The sequence below is a fragment of the Callithrix jacchus genome, chromosome 7, assembly GCF_049354715.1.
Source record: "Callithrix jacchus isolate 240 chromosome 7, calJac240_pri, whole genome shotgun sequence".
In the NCBI taxonomy this organism is placed as follows: domain Eukaryota; kingdom Metazoa; phylum Chordata; class Mammalia; order Primates; family Cebidae; genus Callithrix; species Callithrix jacchus.
In genome coordinates this window covers 9,091,447-9,111,264 of record NC_133508.1, presented here as the reverse complement: position 1 = coordinate 9,111,264, position 19,818 = coordinate 9,091,447, and the positions used below count along the sequence as shown (strand labels likewise).

The window sequence follows — 19,818 nt, the reverse complement described above, 5'->3', positions numbered from 1 at the left end:
TGAGAAAAGACTACAGGGATTGCAGAGCAGAGAATGGGAAGACAGTGCTGCAAGCAGAGAGACTCTGGAGAGACTGTTTAGAAATATATATATATTTTAAAGAATTTAGCAAGAAATGTTTGTAGGCTGAACAATAATTTAATGACAGAGCACAGGAGAAAAATTATACAATGAAATCAATAGGAGTTAGTTTAGCAGAAGGTAAGTTTGGCAAAGAAGAATGAGATTGAAATAGGAGGCTGCAAGTAATTAAGAAAACGATTACTCTAAGTACTTAAAAGGAGAATTTGAACAGGAATTTCTTTATCAAATCATCGTTTTTCTTGTTACAAGACTGATGATTAATAAAAAAACTTGGTACCAACATCACAGGTACTGAGCTAAATATATCTTCGCTGAGTCATAGATCAGCCATTTACACAGCTTTTGATAAGTGACGTAACCTCTCTAAAAACTTCTAGAACCTTTTGTTTTGCTTCTGCTTGTAAAATGGAGCTGCCAACCTCATGGGATTGTTGCGACAATTAAACAATAAAAAATCGTGCCTGATATGGCATGTAACACAAGTCAGATAAGTAAATAAGTATTCATTATTGCTGATAAGATTTTATCATTATTAATTGGGGACAATATTCTGAGAAGAGTTCATTTTAAAATTTCAAATAGAGGCAGGAGTCGCAGTTTCTATTGATTCAGATGCTATTGCTGGGGTGGGAAATTCTCACTCTTCAAACATGAACTTTCCATGTAAAAGGAGGAGATCAGCGCTAATGTTTGGGAAGATCTGTTTATTTTTGACATTCCCCAGGGAGCTTGGGGAACCCTGGGCATCTCAGCCATGCATTTGTTTACCTTTGGCTTACCCAGGGAGCAAAACATCATGAAGAAATGCAGGACCAATTGTCTTGGATTAATAGTTCATTAGTTACATAATTATTAGGGAAATAATCATAACACAGTAGATTTATTTCTAGAATAAAGAACATGGATTTGATATTATTTGATAGACAATATCATAGATAACATGCATTAACATTCACTTCAGATTTTATCCTGTTATTTCATTAATCTAGAAAATAAACCTTTTTTGCTGGCTTAAGGAATCAGCTCAGTTGTTCCACTAATTTAAAATTGTACAATATCAGTATGTGTCTTATAATTGGTTGCCACAGGATACAGATCACTATTTGTCCATGCAAAGTGGAAACTATCGCAAATATGAAAGGTTAATATATGTGCTAAGTCTTAATTCATCATTTTATTTTAGAGCAAAGGAAATCAAGGGAATGTGTTTGCCAATAAATTTTAAGATATGTCTCCCTGGAGCAATGATTATAAGATTAAATAGCAGAGGAATACAATAGTATGTACCCTAAATGATTCAAAGTATTTCATTCCCTACTAATTTGGTCAAAGCCAGAGAATTTTTTTTTAAAAAGAAAAGATTAGTTTCTGTTGAATTTCATTTTATGCCTTATGTTAGAAATTTGTAAAACTGTCTCTTGCTGGCTCTTAGATTGTGAAATAACAATGAATGCAGCTCCAGGCAAGCTGCCTTTCACGCAGACCTGTCAGGAGAGAGACAGACAGTTCATTCTTGCCACCGAGTCTCAAGTGACTTGTGAAGGAATCTGGCATTTCTAAAATATAAATAGCATTAACTCACAGCAAGAAACAGAAAGTGTTCTTCATGCTTACTGAGAGGCAAAAGATCAGCACTGAGCAACAGAGAGCCATCGTGGGGTTTAATGACAGGATTTTTAGAAAAGGAGAATTTTATAGTAACTGTCTGTAAAGGACACACCTCACCAAGTCGACGGATTTCCTGGGGGTAATCGATTCCCAGTGTTTGACAAGTTCATGTTCTTCAGGATGATCGCAGTGTGCACAAAAATCACATGCAAATGAATTTTGGATCAAGATACAAAAATAAAATACACCAGCGAAAATGAAATGAAGGGAACTAGGAAATCGCAAAATGGGCTCAAAGCCCTGATGTTTTTGCTCATTAATTCAGCATGTAACTCACACTGCAATAGAAGCAGAAGAGGTTGAGCCCACAATCAAACTGTCACTGAATTCTAAACCAAAACTGAAGTATGGACTTCTTCTCATTAGGGTCACGTTGCCAGAACCACACAATCTAATGCCTGGCCGGGAGAGTGCAGCAATTTTCTCTGCTCTCAGAGTTCCTGTGTGGAAAGGAAATCTGAGAACTTATGGTGGTAAATGTTATTACTTCAAGAATTCACCCCATGGAGTTCATAAATCATCGTATTTCTACTGCTACTCGACTGAAGCGCTAAGGAAAATATGAGGAAACATGAATGAAAGGAGGGGTTAAGGAATGTTTCTTTCTTTTCCTCTTTCCTTCTTTTTTGCTGCTATTAATTTACATAGGATCACACGCTAGAATTACTTGCCTTTAGCGTATCTGAAAACTGTTTCCCATTTGGGTTTTATTTCAGAGAGTCTATTGAGAAAAACATTAAAACATCCTTTAAAAATGTATTTGTCAACAGAAAAGGAATGACACCCACTTACCACCTAATTGTCCCTGTGTCAGTGTAGGAATCGTCTTGGTCTTATCCCTTGACATCTGCTGGTTGGTCATTTTATTCAAATCTTTTTCCTGATGATGCCACCTGAAGACTTTTTGGGTGTCATTACGTTTTCAGTATCAACAGGGTCCATGACTTGGGATGCTTTACCATCATAAAAAGATCAAGATATCCACACCTGAAGCCAGCCTTTTCAGAAGGTAGTCTACCAAGCTGTGAGACTCATGATTTCCCTCTCCTGAAAGCTATGAGCTTTGGTGGTCTTAGCATGGGCATAAACTTAGCCACTTAGAATCTGTGCCCTGTTAGTCTTTTAGGACTCTTCGTTTAAACGAAAAGCATATATTTGTTTTATGATAATATATTCTATTAGGCCAATATGTTTTATTGTATCTTTCTGATTTCAACACAGCCTATAATCATAGGAAAGAAACTCTGCTAGACGATGTTCTATTCAGATGTAATGTGGATTGCATGGTGACATTTTAATTCTTACTGCATTTGCTACTGACTGACATGGTAGAAGTCCCTCCCCCTGTCTTCCTTGGATCTTATCACTGTCCCTCCTACCTGGCTGGGACTCTCTCCCCTGCCTTCCTCTAGAGATGAGTAAGATGACCACATGGCCTGCAGCCCTGTTCCCACGGCAACACCTTTCTCAGTGCAAAAGAAGTTTGTGACTTGTGGTTCTCCCTGCTGTTGATGAGGCCTGAAACTGAATGAGATTCCATTACTTAGATTTGAATAAATTGCATTTGAGACCTCTTTTCTATCACAGTGAATCTACCCGTTATATTGGTCTTGGTGTCCCCTACTCTGTAAACACTCAAGAGTATATATAGGTTAGGCAGGCGTGACATGGAAACTCTTGACTGATATTCTTCATTCTTGCTGAAACACACAAAGGCATGACCTACGGGCTCAGAAAGAGGTTTACTGCCATGCCTTTTACACAGCTCGTTCTCCTCTTCTGTGTAAGGGGAGTTGCCTTGTGTGTCCTTGCATTTCAGCAACCCTGCACTGAGCGCATGCATCGCACTGCACACTGCTCCAGCTTACAGAGGACAGAAGACACAAGTAAACAAAAAACAAAGCTGCTGTTTAGGAAACACACACTCTGGTTGGGAAAGCAATAAACACACAGACAGCTGTTTGGGGGAATGACAGGAAACATGATCAAGTAATACGTTAGAGCATGGGGGGGTGCATATATTTCAACAGCAAAGATGAAGACAGGAACACCTGCTGCCCACACTGCCAACTAACATGGGAAGTCCCTGCAGAGGCAAGGGGCTGGGAAAAGGGCAACTACTGTCATGCCGTTGGGCAGGTTAATGGGAGTTTGTGCTCAAGGTAAGAAGCAAACATCACCATCAGATTCAGTAACAGTAACAGAGGTGGTATGAGATCCCGTCATGAGCAAAATCCATTCGTTCTAATCATTTCTTTAATTTACTGGGCAGCTGCCACGTACACCACACTGTAATAGATGCCTCATACAAAGTGTTTGATTTGGTGGTAACTATAGTCCTCTTTTACATATTCCCTCCACTTTATGGTTGAGTGGGCGAAGGTAAGGGAGATTAAATGACTTCCCTGATGGACTGCAGCGTGTGAACGCTGGGATCAGGAGTCTGCCCAGGCCTCTAATCTCCTAGCTCTGTGCTCCTCCCTCCACATCTTATGACCTCCCTGGAGCTCATTTCTCCATCTCTAAGAATCCTGCATCAATGGGTAGGTTATAGATGGGCCATTTTGCGTGGTGTTTGAAGAAAACTCCACCTTATTACTTATAAGGCCCCCACATACGGTGATAGGTTAGTGAGGCTGAGTTGAGAGCTAGGGGTCCCATAGGGCGGAATGGGGTGGGCATCAGAATGAGTCTCTCCGGAGGGGACGGGAATCTCAAATGACAGCCTGAATGACAAGTGGGTGCTCAAACTGGAATCTGGATTTGTGAAGGTGGATCTTAGGCTGGGAAAGAAAGGTCATATTTTCTCACTCCAACTGTGGTAAGCTGATAGGTTTAGCACAGGGTAATATTTTAACTCTGTTATTGAGGTTACATATTTTTCCCCACATTAAGGCCGTGGTATATTTTATATTGTATATTAGTCCATTTTCACACTGCTATAAAAAGCTGCCCAAGACAGGGAAATTTATAAAGAAAATAGTTTAATAGACTCACAGTTCCACACAGTTGGAGAGGCCTCAGGAAACTTGCAGTCATGGCAGAAGGTGAAGAAGAAGCCAATACCTTCTTCACGAGGCCGCAGAAAGAGGGAGCAAACAGTGGAGATGCCAGACGCTTATCAGCCAGGTCTTGTGAGAGGATCCTCACTATCACTAGAATAGCATGGGGAGCCACCCCCATGATCCGATTCCCTCTCACCGTAAGGTAAGAGGTTCCTCCGTTCAGACATGGTGGTTACAATTTGCATTACAATTTCAGATGACATTTGTGTGAGAGCACAGCCAAACCATATCATACTGAAAACAAATTATCCAAATTCATGATAATGTGTGTCTTTTTTCCATTAGTCTTTCGGAAAATCGTACTTGACTTAGTTGACTTCTGTGTGCCACAGACAAGATTTATGTTGATGGGAATGGTTAGTAAGAGATTATAAAAGCCCAAATCATATGGAAAAATCTGGTCCAAGCACTGGACCACCCCCATGCTGATGAAATATTTTCTTGGGGATATTCTCAGTGGTATTCCTAAATATCTCCATTTTCAAAATCAAAAGTTAGTTCTAATTTGTTCTATTTTAATAAAATTTACTCCCAAAGCAGAGCTTCCTGTTCCCATGGTGTTTAGAACAGAAGGCTGAGATACTTTGAAATTAATTTATTTTTTTAAATGTTCTTTTTTTCTTTAAAAAAAATCCATTAGTATTGCTCCTAAGTATATTCACAGTGTTCAAGTACTACAGTAAGAGATCTGTTTGCATTTTATCTTAAGCAAATTATTTTTATTCTTTTGACTTTTTAAAAAAAGTTTAACTTTTATTTTAAATTCAAGGGTACAAGTATAGGTATGTTATGTAGGTAAATGTTGTCATGGGGGTTTTGGGTACAGAATATTTCACCACCCTGGTAAGAAGCATAGTGCCTGATAAGTTGTTTTGTGACCCTCAGCCTCCTCCCATCCAACTTCTATTTCTTATCCATAAAACGGAACTAGCACACTTATCTAATTTCCAAGTATATTAAAAAGTGTTGGGTTATGTATTTCAGATACAAGAAAGGACTTAGAAATATCCGAGGGTAGGCAACAGATTATGTCATGTAACTTACAAAAAAAGCAGCAAATTGAAGTGAATTAATACTTAAGTATAGGTTAGAAATCTTAATAAAAGTATGAAAATTAAACTTTCTGGATAGGCTAGAATTACTTCTGAAATGCTTCAAATGTTTACATTTTACTCTAACAACAATTATGTCGGCCTTCCCTCAGTAGTAAACTACGCCTTTTAAATACGGAAAATACTCAGTTTGAAGCATGTTTCTACACATTAGGAAATTGTAGGTAGAAATATGTTTAAAGCTACAGAAAGTATGTAAATCGAAAAATCATGTTGTGCGTCAAGTATTAAAACTTTAGAATATAAGATTGACTTCCTTTCTGATTTATTGAATCCAAACTATCTGAAGATTAAGATAGCAAATGGCTGTGTTCATTTCCCCTACGCAAGCTGTGTGCAGTTGTAGACAATTATATCTTTGAACTAAAGCCATTTTCATGTACAATACATCTTGGTACTTAATGGCTCATACATGATATAGATAGAAATTATGGGCCAGGTGTGGTGATCTGGAGCCTAAGGCATGAGGATCTCTTGAATCCGGGAGGCAGAGGTTGCAATGAGCCAAGATCATGCCACTGCACTCCACTCTGGGCACCAGAGCAAAAATCTTTTGTCTCAAAAAAGAAAAAAAAGTATGTGCTTATTACAGAAATAAGTTTTAAAAATCATTCTGGGTAAAAAACTATCGGCACTAAAGCACATAGAAATTGGCCTCATAAAACGAGATAGAAAGTGTTGTCTCTGCTAGTTTCTGGAAGAGGTTATAGGGAATTGATATGAAATATTCCTTAAATATTCCTTTGAAATATTTCATGGAATTCAACGTGAAACCTTTTGGAACTGATTTTTTTAAATGTTATTAATGATTGATTCCACCTTTTTAACAGACACACCACTGTTCAGGTTAGATACATTACCTTTCGTGGGTTCTGGGAGTTTGTGTCTTTTAAGGAACTGATCCATTTCATCTACATTATCAAATGTGTGACATAAAGTTGTGCATAGTATTCCTTTAATATCATTTTAATCTCTGTAGAATCAGAAGCAAGTCTTACTTAACTTTTGGTGTTGATAAATTTTGCCTTCTTACTCACTCTCTTTTTTAAAAAGCCTTTTCTTGGTTAACATGGCTTGAGTTGTATCAATTTTATTTGTCTTTTCAGAGAACTAACCAGCTTTTTGTGTTGTCAGTTTTTCCCCCCATAGTTTCCCTGTTTCATCTTCCTGGACTTGTGCTCTGGTGTTTGTGATGCCTTTTCTGTGGCTGGCTATAGGCTTACATTGTTCTTTCTTCATTTCTTAGGTGGAAGCTTACGTTATTGATTTTAGATTTTTTTCTAAGTATGCATCCAATCCTATAAAATCCCTCTAAGTACCACTTCTACTGAACTTCATCCATTATATAAGATGCATTTTCCTTTATTCAAAAATATGTTTTAACTTTTCTTGAGGCTTCTTTGATTTGTAACTTATTTAGAAATATGTTGTTTAATTGTCAGATATTTGGAGGATTTTCCAGCTGTATTTGAGCTATAGATTCTAGTTTAATTCCGTTGTGCTCTAAAGACATATTTTGTTTGGTTTCTATTGTTTTACATTTGGTAAGGAGTGTTTTTTAGACTAGAATGTGGTCTATATTGGTGAATGTTTCATGTGAACTTGAAAAGACGGTGTACTCCACTGTTACTAATGTATTCATTATATGTCAATTCGTACATGTTGATTGATAGTGCTCTTCAGGTCAACCGTATCTTTACCGATTTTCTGTCTGCTTAATCTATCCGTTAAGAAAAGTGGGGTGTTGACGTCTCCAACGTTAGCAGTAGATTTGTGTATTTCTTTCTTCAGTTCCATCAGGTTTTGCCACACGTATTTTTACCCTCAATGGACGCACCTTGAGGATTGTTATGCCACGTGGAAAATTCACCCCCCTTCATCTCTCAGATAGAGCGTGTGCCTTGCAGTGAATCTGTCTGTAATCCATTGTTTATTATATTATGGGTCTGGGGAGTGTTGTTCAATCTTCTGTTTACATATTAATGTTTCAGGAGACAGTGTCTTGGAGATGTAACTTTCATGAGTTGTCTCTCCAGTGGTATGGCTTTTTTCTCTCCTCTATCCTTTCTTCCTTCTATGGCTTCAATACTCTCCATCTATTTCCTTGAAGTCCTCACTACTGTTGCTTGTGGGTTTGGGAGGAATACCCTTCCCTCACGGGCATTCGGCTCTGACAGCGTCTTTTTCCCTAGAGTGTTGGTCTTTTTTTTTTATGGAAAAAGCAACATGTTTTACAATGATTAATTTTATCTCCCCCCATTAAATGGCCAAGAGGGGATGTTTCTCTGACTTTCCCTGTGAGAAGGGTGGGTTTCTGGAGGTAAAGCCCAGGAAGGTGTGAGCTCCCCTAAGTCTGCAGCACCATGCTGGGCACTTAGCCTCCCGCAGGTCATCCAATGACGCTGCCAGTGTCCCGACCCCTCAGGGCTCCAGCGGCTTCTGCTCCAGGTGAGCCCCTCTGGGCTGCGTCTGTGGATGAACATGTCTCTCCAGATGTTGCTGTAGTTTTCTTAGCAATCTCAGTTCTCTGATGGGTCTCATGAAGTTGTTTATTTTCATTTTTTCCAGATTTTTCTTATTGTAAGAACAGAGTGACAGCTTCCAAGTTCTTTCATGTCAAAGCTGAAAATCTAAGCCTGTACATATTGTATTTTAGACATAAATTGTAGACATATGATTAAGCGTGTGCATTTTTAGATTAAATATCTTCCCTTAACTAGAGGGCTTATTGCCAAGACAGAATTATTAAGTGGTATCGAAAATATCTTTAAACTTACACTGAAGCTCATACCTATAGCTGATAGTCAAAATTCCTGGGCTTTTCCAAGTCAGTTCAGTAGATTTGCTAGAGGCTGGGATGATAAAAACTTAATATCTAATCTTGTTATCAAATTTAAAAAATAATGTAAGTATTGAAGAGCTGGGGCAGGAATCTGAATATAGTGAGAAAGTTAAGTAGACAAAAGGGAGTCCCAGAAATCACAAGATACCAGGGATCCTGCCTTCATCAGGCATTTAGGAGCGCCTCCTTCCATGACACACAGGACAAGTAAGTCTGTGTGGGACAGAGCTGATACACATGCTCAGTGGGAGAAGAACTTGCCTCATTTAAGGACACAGCTCTCAGGTAATGACGCCGTGCAGTATGATGAGAAATGCAGCAAACATTATTAACTATTCCAACTACAGACATTTTAGCCAAGAGGAGGGAACCACACGGAAATGGTTGCATGGAAAAGCATTCTCACAGATTACAAACTCCACAATTTACTAAAAAGGGGAACTTCTCAAAGCCAACTTTTAGCCATGGCACTGTAAAAATAATCCAAAAAAAAAAAACCCATAATAGTTTCCTGGTTTAGTTGTCTTTCTAATCCAACCCACTGGGATTCAAATCCACTTTTGATTTTTACTCATCACACTCATTAATTGTTTAATCAATTTGCATTCTACCTTCAGCTATGAAATAATGTCTGCTGTGTATACAGCATAAGGGTGCTATGAGCTATCCTACATCTGCTGAAATTATCAAAGTGTTACTGTGATTTCCCCCAGGCTGCTCTAGTATGTTTGGCGTCCTCTAGTATAGTTTCATCACCTCTGCATCGGCAGTGCACAGCCTCATCTATGGCCCTGGACAGAGTCCAATGAATACTTGATGAACTAAATGTCCTCCATCCTCTGACCATTTTAAACATTGCAAATTAATATTTTAAACCCATTTTTCTTTATTCACTATAAAATGACATGTATACTGCTCCATACTCTATAAGACATTATAGGAGTAATATAAAAAAAGGTAGAAGGTAGTATCATCCTCTCAAGGAACTTACACTTCATCTGCAGAGATAAAAATAATTACACCCTGAGTGAGAGCTGATAAAGTACCCAATGAGTACAGCAGATATATTGGTATCTGTGTCTTACTGCACATGACCCAGAAACAAAAACAGGACTCAACCTGTGTCCAGTACAAAAGGAAACTGATTGGCTCACAAGACTACAAAGTTAAAGGAAAACGCTGGCTCCAGGCAAATGTGGCGCAGGGCCCGTCTTTGTCCCAGGCTCCATTTCCCGATTGGCTCCATCCCCTGCTCAACATGATGGACTCCGGCGTCTTTAGTGTCACATCACCATGGCGTCTAGTCTATAGTGACAGGGAAACTCTCTCCTCCAAAAACATCCACAACATATCGTACTCGTCAAGGTTCACTCACCGTATTGCCTTGCATTATGTTCCCATGGCTAACGGGATTGATTATTGCTGATCAGTTCCCCCCAGATCAAAGCTCATTTCTGCATCCTGCAGATGGACTTGTCCTGCAAGAATGTTAATAAGACTGTGGTAGGGTGGTGATTCTCTCGAGGATCTTGTTAAATGCAGATTCAGATTCAGCAGCTCCAAGGTGGAGCGTGAAGTTCTGAGAAATGCCCATTTCTGCATTGTGCAGATGGAGTTGTCCCTGGAAGAATGTTAAGAAGACTATGGCAGTGCGTTCGATTCTCTCGACGATCTTGTTAAATGAGATTCAGATTCAGCAACTCCAAGGTGGAGCGTGAAGTTCTGAGAAATGCCCATTTCTGCATTGTGCAGATGGAGTTGTCCCTGGAAGAATGTTAAGAAGACTATGGCAGTGCGTTCGATTCTCTCGACGATCTTGTTAAATGAGATTCAGATTCAGCAGCTCCAAGGTGAGTCTGAAGTTCTGCCTCTCTAACATGCTCTGCTGCTGCTGGGCTGATGCCACACTTCATCTTAGTTAGCAAGGGATTAGAGGACGTGTTCCCCAGGCACTGCTGGAAAGTGCTTGCTGCAAGAATGAGGGTAGATGATGAGTTGTAGAAATAACAAATCATGTTCAAAATGAGGGGCTGAGAAGAGTAGCCTAGAGTGAGATGAGGGCTGGTCACTAGTGTTCTTACTAGTGTCCTGTTTGAGAGGGTGGCTCTGAATCCAGGCTGCCCAGCATGGGAATTGCATCTTCCACCAGCTACTCCATGCCTGTTTCCTCCACTGTAAGACTGAAATGATATGGCTGTTATGTCAGGGGGCTGGTAGAGGATTAAATTAGTTACTACTTCTAAAATACTTAGAAGTTATCTTATTCCAGTGCGGGCCATTCATGTTTGGCAGCAGAAGTGTATCAGAGGCAATGCTCTGAAATGTGGATTTATGAGGTGACCCAGAGCCCCTGTGTTTTAAGGACTGACTGGCCCTTTAAAATTCACAAATCCTATCAAAAACATTCCCCCATGTCCTTAACTTTTTTTGGTTTATATTGATTATGGTTAGGGTCTATTAAGTACAATGACAAAAGCAGCAAATTTTATTTCTCCAGCTTCATCGTAGATTTTCCCTGATATATTTTTGTATCTTTAAATACAAATAATTCCACTGAACCTCCAATATCTGTAAATGCACCGAATAAAGGGAGTTAAAAGTGTATGAGACAGCCTTTGCCACAGCAATCTCATCCGACTCCACCCCAATTTTCCAGAGAACTTTTGTAAATGTGTGAGAATGTTTTATTTTCCACCAAATATGGGGATTAAGATTTAAGCAATTTTATAAACATCTTCAAGGACGGACTGTCTTGTCAGATAAAGGATTGAGGGTGATCTAGTGAAGGCATGTCCTGATACCGTAATAGACTAGACAAACTCCTGAATTCACCTGCACTTTAAAAGCATGCTTCCTCAAGTGACAGTGCTGCTAACCCGGTAACTTGGAGTACTCACTTTCCTCCACTCCTCATGGCTTTGGCTATATTTTTTCCCTAGCGGGAGATCAGCCTAGTCATCCTTGTTATATTTACTTATTTTTAAGTATAAATGTCCCTCTAGAAATGCCAATATGTCCTTCCGATATATTGTTTAAAATGGACTGGTCAGGACTGGGTGTGGTGGCTCACACCTGTAACCCCGGCATTTTGGGAGGCCAAGGAGAGTGAATAACTTGAGGCCAGGAGTTCTAGATCAGCCTGGCCAACATGGTGAAACTCCTTCTCTAACTAAAATACAAAAATTAGCCAAGCGTGGTGGTGCATGCCTGTAATCCCAGCTATTTGGTAGGTTGAGGCATGAGAATCGCTTGAACCCAGGAAGTGGAGGTTACTGTGAGCCAAGATCAAGCCACTGCCTTAAAACCTGGGTGACAGAATGAGATTCTGTCTCAGTAAATAAATAGAAAGATAGATAAATAAGTAAATAAATAAATTAAATAGGCCATTCAGGAAAATATCTGACATTATTGGTATGTGGGTTTAATTTTAGAGTCAGCAAGAGAACATGGCATAAAGATGTGTTAGAAACTTCTTTAGAAAATTTAAAATTCTAATCTCTATATAATAGAGAGAAGCCCATGAAAAACACAGAACACATAAGCAATAATAGCTGAACCCAAATTAAGATTATCCTTAATCCAAAATGACTGTTGCCATAGAATACATGCTGTTACCCCTTTGGGTCCTATGAAGAATGTATGTCTCTTTCTCGAATTGTATCTCTTTCATGTGAGAAAAAGTTAGTTTGAAACAGTTTCATCAAAAAATGCTTGACTATGAGAAGTAAGCACTTGCTACCTGTGAAACACATGGCTAGTCCCTACAGATAATTAAAATGACTGAACATGGCAGGTATTTGCTCCTAGGGTCCACAAGCCACTGATAAGTATTACAGGAAGTGTGAGAGAAGCAAGTGACCCCACAAAGGTCATTTGGGAATTCAAGAGAAATTGTAGCATTTTAAGGTAGGTATTTTAAAGATGAAAAGGGACTTTTAAATGTAGAGTTAACAGGAAAATAAAATTTTTCTAAGTGATTGGGATAAGCATCATGGCATATATAAAGACAGAAGTTTCAGGGAGTGATAGGCTAAGAAGCAAGGTGATTTGTGTACACTTTAAAATATGTTCATGTGTAGCAGAAGCATGCATGAGGAGATAGCTTGGGAAGGGATCATGGAGGGCCTTGCAGGTCAGACTAAGGAGGCTGGCTTTTGTTTTGTATACACAGTGAGACTCTGAAACACAGCTTTATGTGTGGAACACTTAGCGCCCCTAGAGCAATTCGGACTTACTATGCTAAAGTGTCTCCAATGATTAAGGAACAGAAATAAACTCACGATGACATGCTATGAATATTGCATAACATCTTTACATGCTTTATAGATCAGTAGTAAAGTTCATTCCAAACAGATCCTCCTTGTCATTCTCTTACTGCAGAGTAACTGCTTTTGGGGGACATTCCCAGGCAACAAAGAAAATGTCATAATTTAAAATATTTTGAATCTAGTTCAATGACTAAGGCCATTAAGATTTTTCTTTTTTGACTTGGGGAAAATCTTTTTCTACAATATGAATTTTGTCCAAAAACCCATAGGAGTCATTGAGTGTGAGTCATTGCCTAAGTGCACAACAGTGGAAATCCTTCGAATGTTAAACGTGACTGTGCTTTTGATTGGCTGCGTTACACTGGGAAATGGCTTTGCACTTCTCTCTCTGGTTACTTAATCACAAGAATAGTGCTGATAAAAGTCACCACCCATCTTCCCTCCAGGATATTGTGAAGATAAACTCATACCCATAAAAAAGTATGCAGCTAATAGACTTCGCAATAGCAACTATGTTAATAACCATAACAGCAGCAAGACAGCATTATCTTGCTGTGGGTGTTATGGTATAGTGTCGTGGAACTGAACTTGAGGCCTGAGATTGTAGAAATCTATGAGGAGGAGAAGCCCTGGCTAGAACACTCTTAGAGAGGTCCATTTCTTTACCTTTGCCATTGAGATGAGAAATATTTGTTTGTATTAGGAACGGTGAAAAGGGAGTTTATTTTCTCTTTAGCTTTAAATTTAACAGTACACGATGGTGACAATCTGCTTTCGTCCACATATAACACAGTTTTAAGAATCTAATAGACCTGTCACTTTCTCTATTTTTCTAATTATTATTTTTAACTGTTGACAGAAAATTGAATGTGATGCAAATAGGATTCACCCCTACAGTACGTAAATAGGCAACTACCCATGTGACATGGTTTGCAGAGGGCTCAGGATTTCCCTCATGCCCTTCTTCTGGGTAGGAAATCTTTAGGATTCAGTCCTCAGAGATGAAGGCATTGGTATCTGTTAGACGCTAAAACACTGGTAGGACATAGTTGACCTGATTGAACCTACTGTCAAGTAGGATAAATATGGCTGGAGGAGGCTGAGATGTGCCACACTGCTTTTTGTGCAGGTCGCATGCCACATAACAAAATTCTGTTCAATGACTGAATGTATATATGATTATCCCATAAGATTGTAATATCGTATTTTTACCATACCCTTTTCTGTGTTTAAATACACAAATGTGCACTGTTACATTATAATTGCTTATGGTATTTAATCACATGCTGTACAAAATGCCACCTAGGTGTGTAGCAGGCTGTGCTGTCCACTATTGTGTCAGTTCACTCTATGTTGTTTGAGTAAGAGGGAACTCGCCTAATGACACATTTCTCAGAATGTGTCCCCGTCATTAAGTGATGGGTGACTGTACTTGTGTTTGCATTAGCCAGGGACATCTGACTACTATGGCAAGTGACCCCAAAGCACAGAAGCTTCACCTGCTCACACGGCACTTCATGCACCTGCTTCCAGAGAGCCGTCTGCATAATTTTTCAGGGACCCAGGACCCTTCTACTGTGTAGCTTTATTTTCCTTTATGACCTCTTCTATGGGCTCTGAGATCTTCCTTCAGCCTCCCAACAGGGGAACAGAGAGAATGTGGTGAAAAAGGCTTTAGTGGCCAGACAGTGAAGGGATGGCATATTCCACTGGCAAGAGCTTGCTTACATGAGCACCTCTAACTGTAAGGGAGACTGAAAAATGAACCTTGCTATGTGTCCAAGAAGAAAAGGAAATCGCATCAGTGTCTGCCACAGGGCCCTGGGTACGCAGTGAAGGTTTTAAAGGCATAGATTTTAGTGTCAAACAAGCCACATATTTATTCTGGCAATGATACTAGCCATGAGACCATAGGTGAACCGTTTAACTAGTTTACTGCGCATTTGTAGACTCTTGAGCAAGTTTTCCTATCTTCTCCTTTCCTCTTCTTGGTCCCCTCTCCCTCCCATCACTACATTGCCCCCTCTGTTTTCTACTTCCATTAAAATAAATATGTCTAAGCTTTTTTCTTCTTCTTGGGACCTACCTTGTACAGTAGCAGTGAGAAAATTAATATGTAAGGCACCAAAAGTTACCTCTTTGCCTGGGACCAAGTGTGAGCTCAAAGATTTATTAGTTCCCATCGTTTTAATACACTCTGGAAAGATTTGGGGCAGTGGTGCCCGGAGTGAATTACACGTGTCTCTCTTTGTCATCTGGCCAGCATGAATGAAAACATTATTCAGTCTTTGAGACATCAAATAACAAGGGTATTCACTGCCTCCCCTGACCCTATACTCAAATTCCTGGAGACAAAATACGAAGAAAATCTGGGGCTATGAAATTAAACTGTAGTTATAACATACCTCCGAGATGTAGTTTCCTTCCCAAATGGTTTGAAGAAAACGTGTCAGTGACAGGAAACAAGGCATTTTTAAAAGTAATAATACATTGTATAAGCTCTTAGTATCTCTGGGAGTTGAGCCCTTGCTGCTCTTCAGCCCATCTATGCCCACTAATTGAATCTGCTTAACTGAGGTTCAAATCTACCAGGATGAGTTCCTAAGGGATTTTGCAAGCCTCCTGCTTATAGATAAGTCAAAATGATCACAAAATAGTCCTTCTCAATGTTCATGGCTTCAGATGTCCATGAAATGAGAAATCAAAGGAGGGAAAATGTGCACTTTCGAAACATGAAGGAGAGTGCATTGAGCCTCAGGATTAGTTGAGCCAGATGTTGCTGTTGGCTCCTGTTTAAACAAAGTGTTCTCACTTCAAATCTGAATGATGATCTTACATCCCCTGAAATGAGACTTCGATTGAGATATTTTTCTGCAAATTGGCCATATTCCTCCACTGTTAGAATGTTCAATGCGATATGGACAAATAGTAATTAAAGAAGCAGCTCTTTTTTGAAAAGCAGGTAAGTCGTAGGACCCTTAAGTTAATGTAATTTTTCAGAACACTTGTATCAGTATTCTGGGATCTACCCCACAGTTAAAATTTATGGAATGAAGCTTTATGGAATTCAAAATGCTTATAAGCCTCCAAGAAAAAAATAGAAGAAAAGAAAGAGAGGGAGAGAAAGAAAGAAAGAAGAAGGAAGGAAGGAAAGAAAGAGAGAAAGAAAGAAGAAAGAAAGAGAGAGAAAGAGAAAGAAAGAAAGAAAGAAAGAAAGAAAGAAAGAAAGAGAAAGAAAGAAAGAAAGAAAGAAAGAAAGAAAGAAAGAAAGAAAGAAAGAAAGAAAGAAAAAGAAAATGATGCCATTAAAAACCAGGTATTTGAAGCCAGCTGAGATAGAAGCTTAGCTGTTCGTTGGCATTTTAAACAATAAGAATAATGTGGCCGGGCGCGGTGGCTCAAGCCTGTAATCCCAGCACTTTGGGAGGCCGAGGCGGGTGGATCACGAGGTCAAGAGATAGAGACCATCCTGATCAACAAGGTGAAACCCCGTCTCTACTAAAAATACCAAAAATTAGCTGGGCATGGTGGCGCGTGCCTGTAATCCCAGCTACTCGGGAGGCTGAGGCAGGAGAATTGCCTGAACCCAGGAGGCGGAGGTTGCGGTGAGCCGAGATCGCACCATTGCACTCCAGCCTGGGTAACAAGAGCGAAACTCCGTCTCAAAAAAAAAAAAAAAAAAAAATGTAAATTCTGCTTCCTGGAAATACTTCAAGGAAAAGAATTGGTGGTTTAATTTAATCTTTCCCAGCTGCAACCTTTTTCACTTCCGGCCATTATTTACAGATACAAGAAATGGAAGTCATGTATTCAAAATGATAATTTGTGAAGCTAAAATGTGAAATAAATACAACTGATCACATTGTTAGGTTAATTTACACACATAAACAAATGACTTTTTAAAATTCTCTCCAGCTTTAATATTCTGAATTTTAGACTTGTTTATATTTTAACATGGAACGTGATGGTAAAGAGATCAGATGTTTTGTAAAATGTCAATGTTGGTATATTTGAATGTTTTATTTCTCAATGTTAAAATATTTGATTTGAGGAATTAGACTTCAGTATCAAAATGGGTAATATTAATAGGGCTATGAAAATGGGACTTGCTCTCTTCCCAAACGCATGTTACCAATGAGAAAATAAAGAGAATTTTTAAACCAGCTTTCCAGATAATGATTGTTTTATAGCTTATTTTTAAAATTGTATTTTAAACCATATTTGAAAACTGATGCCTAGCTCAAAGGGAATACCCATGAGACTTAATACGCTCCGTTGGAAAAAGACTTAATTAGTAATTAAGTAATAATTTCACAAAACCAAAATTTAATTCAACAGTAAGCTATAACAATCCTATACTTGCTTGTGCTAAATAATGTAGCTTCAATTATGTAGAGCAAATATTGACAGAAATATAGGGCGTAATTGAAAAATCCATTGACATAATTGGAGATTCAGTGGAGTTCTTTTGGTAATTATAAATCAAGCAAACAAAAAAAAATCAGTTAGTAAATTAATAGTTAAAACATGATTGACCTAATATATGTTAATCAAATATTACAACCAAATATTAAAGATTATTTATTCTTAGAAGAATGTACACATACTTATATATCTATGGATTTCCAGTTTGGCAATATGTTACAAAAGTTTATCTTAATGAAAGTTTCATGTGAACTTAGAAAAATGTGTGAGGTGTTGTAGTTGAAATCCAATAGACTAATGGTGCTTTTTCACTGTGATGCCTTCATCGATTTTCTGCTGACTTTATCAATTACTGACAGAGGTGTGATGAAGCCTCCAACTATATTAGTGGGTTTGTCTATTTCTCCTTGTAGGTTTACCAGTGTTTTTCTTCAGGTATGTTGATGCATTGTTGATAGATGTATGTGCACTATGCAGTTACATCTGCTTGAAGATGTGATCTCTTTATAGTTAGACAATACTTCTCTTTATCCTAGATAATTTCCCTTGTTCTGACATATACTTTGTCTGAAACTACTGTGGCTCCTCTAACATTCTTTTGATTAGTGTTGGTGTGGCATATCATTTTTCTTCATTTTACTTTCAGTCTATCTATGCCTTTATATTTAAATTGGATTTATTATTGTGGAGATATAATTGGGTTTCATTTCATCCACTCCATCACTCTCTGTCTTTTAATGGGTGTATTTTAGAGCATTTATACTAATTGTAGTTATTGGTATAGTTGGCTCAGCATCTGCCATGGTTGTTACTGCTTTTTATTTGTTATACCTGCTTTTGTTTCTTTTAAAAATATTACTTTTTATTATGTATTTTTTGGTTTTAATTGAGCGTTTATGTGACTTTATGGTATCTTCTGTCTTAGCATAATAATTATTCTTCTTATTTACATTTGTTTACTGGTAATACTAGAATTAAAATTTGCCCCTAATCTTCCCCAAGCCTGGGTCCCCAGATGTTTCAACTCTCAGCTACTCTATACCTGTTCTTCAGGATTTAGCATTGATCAGAGGTTACATTTTTTCTACCTGCTTATGGCTCTAGTGGCTTCTGTTTCTGGTAAATTGTGATTTTCTGTATTTTCTTGTCTCTGAACTTTTCAGGGCATTGGTTTTCCCTGTGACCTCAGTATCTGTTGGATCTAGCAAGAGTCATTCTTTTTAGTTTATTTTTTGTTGATTTCCTGTGATGACAGGAGTGACAAATTATAAAATCTTTACATGGTGGAACAGAAAACTGAAATTGGGACATTCACTTTTAAGAACTGATTGGTGTCACTGAAAAGTTTAAGAAGCAACATTTATGTGAATGCTTGACATTCCATTTCTAGAGTCTTGCAGATGTCAATCAAGAGACATGTAAGAGCATTCATAACATTTTACTTATAATTACCCCAAATTGAAAATCACCCACATGTTTATTTTCAGTAGAATGAACACTATTTTCTTTAAGACAGAGAAAAGCATAAACTATAATCGCATGTATCAAAATGGACATAGCTTATGAACATGATGTTTCTTCAGAATAGCAAGAGATTAAAGTATGTACTGTGTATCCATTTATATAAATAATTTAAAATTAAAATATAAAAAGTATATAAAGATGTTAAAAATAAACTAAAACCAGCCAGTAGACTTGTGGATTCACTAGCCTAGGATGTAATTTAGGGCTCGCCAGCAGGGGAAGATCAAAGAGGCTGCTTCTGTAATATGCTCTAGGTCATAAATATTCTGTTGAATCTTTCAATATTTTATAATATTTTAAAACATAAACAATAGAAAAATTTATTACACTTGACAACATATTTTAATAATTTTGTGTAACATTTTTGCATCTTTTAATCCTTTTGCTAACATTAATGTGTATCCAGATTAATAGTAACTCTTCTCATTTACCTGTAACATCTATGTCTCAATTAGCAGGCCATTATAAATGTCCAGACTCTTTAATGTGTACATGATAAAATTCTTGCGAACAGCATAAGTGAACATACTTGTTTGTAGATTACATAACCAATTTATCAAAACAAACACTGTGAAATAAAGTGCTATTACAGTAAGTCTCAGCGGAGTGCTTTATTCTAACATATCTGCCTTGTGACAGAGCAGAAATTCTTACAATAAAATTACTTGAATACATACACGTATTGGCTACCTGAAATGTGATCCCTTATTTATGCATATTGCATTAAAATAAATTCACATTGTGAATTTTGCTCAGAGTTTTCTCCTTTCATAGATTTGACTTTTAGGGTTTCATTTTATGCAGAACATTCCAAATATATATAAAGAGTA

At 38.0% G+C, this 19,818-nt stretch overlaps 1 long non-coding RNA gene across 1 annotated transcript in view; it reads right to left on the bottom strand.

The window, feature by feature from the left end:
* The window catches only part of LOC118155249 (uncharacterized), a 52,230-nt gene that overhangs the window by 26,255 nt on the left and 6,157 nt on the right, over positions 1-19,818 (bottom strand). Inside the window, exons 2-3 of the long non-coding RNA XR_004745475.3 lie at positions 10,147-10,723; positions 3,132-3,276 (exon numbers count right to left, since the gene is read on the bottom strand). This is a non-coding gene — a long non-coding RNA (uncharacterized LOC118155249). The remainder of the gene's footprint in view (positions 1-3,131; positions 3,277-10,146; positions 10,724-19,818) is intronic.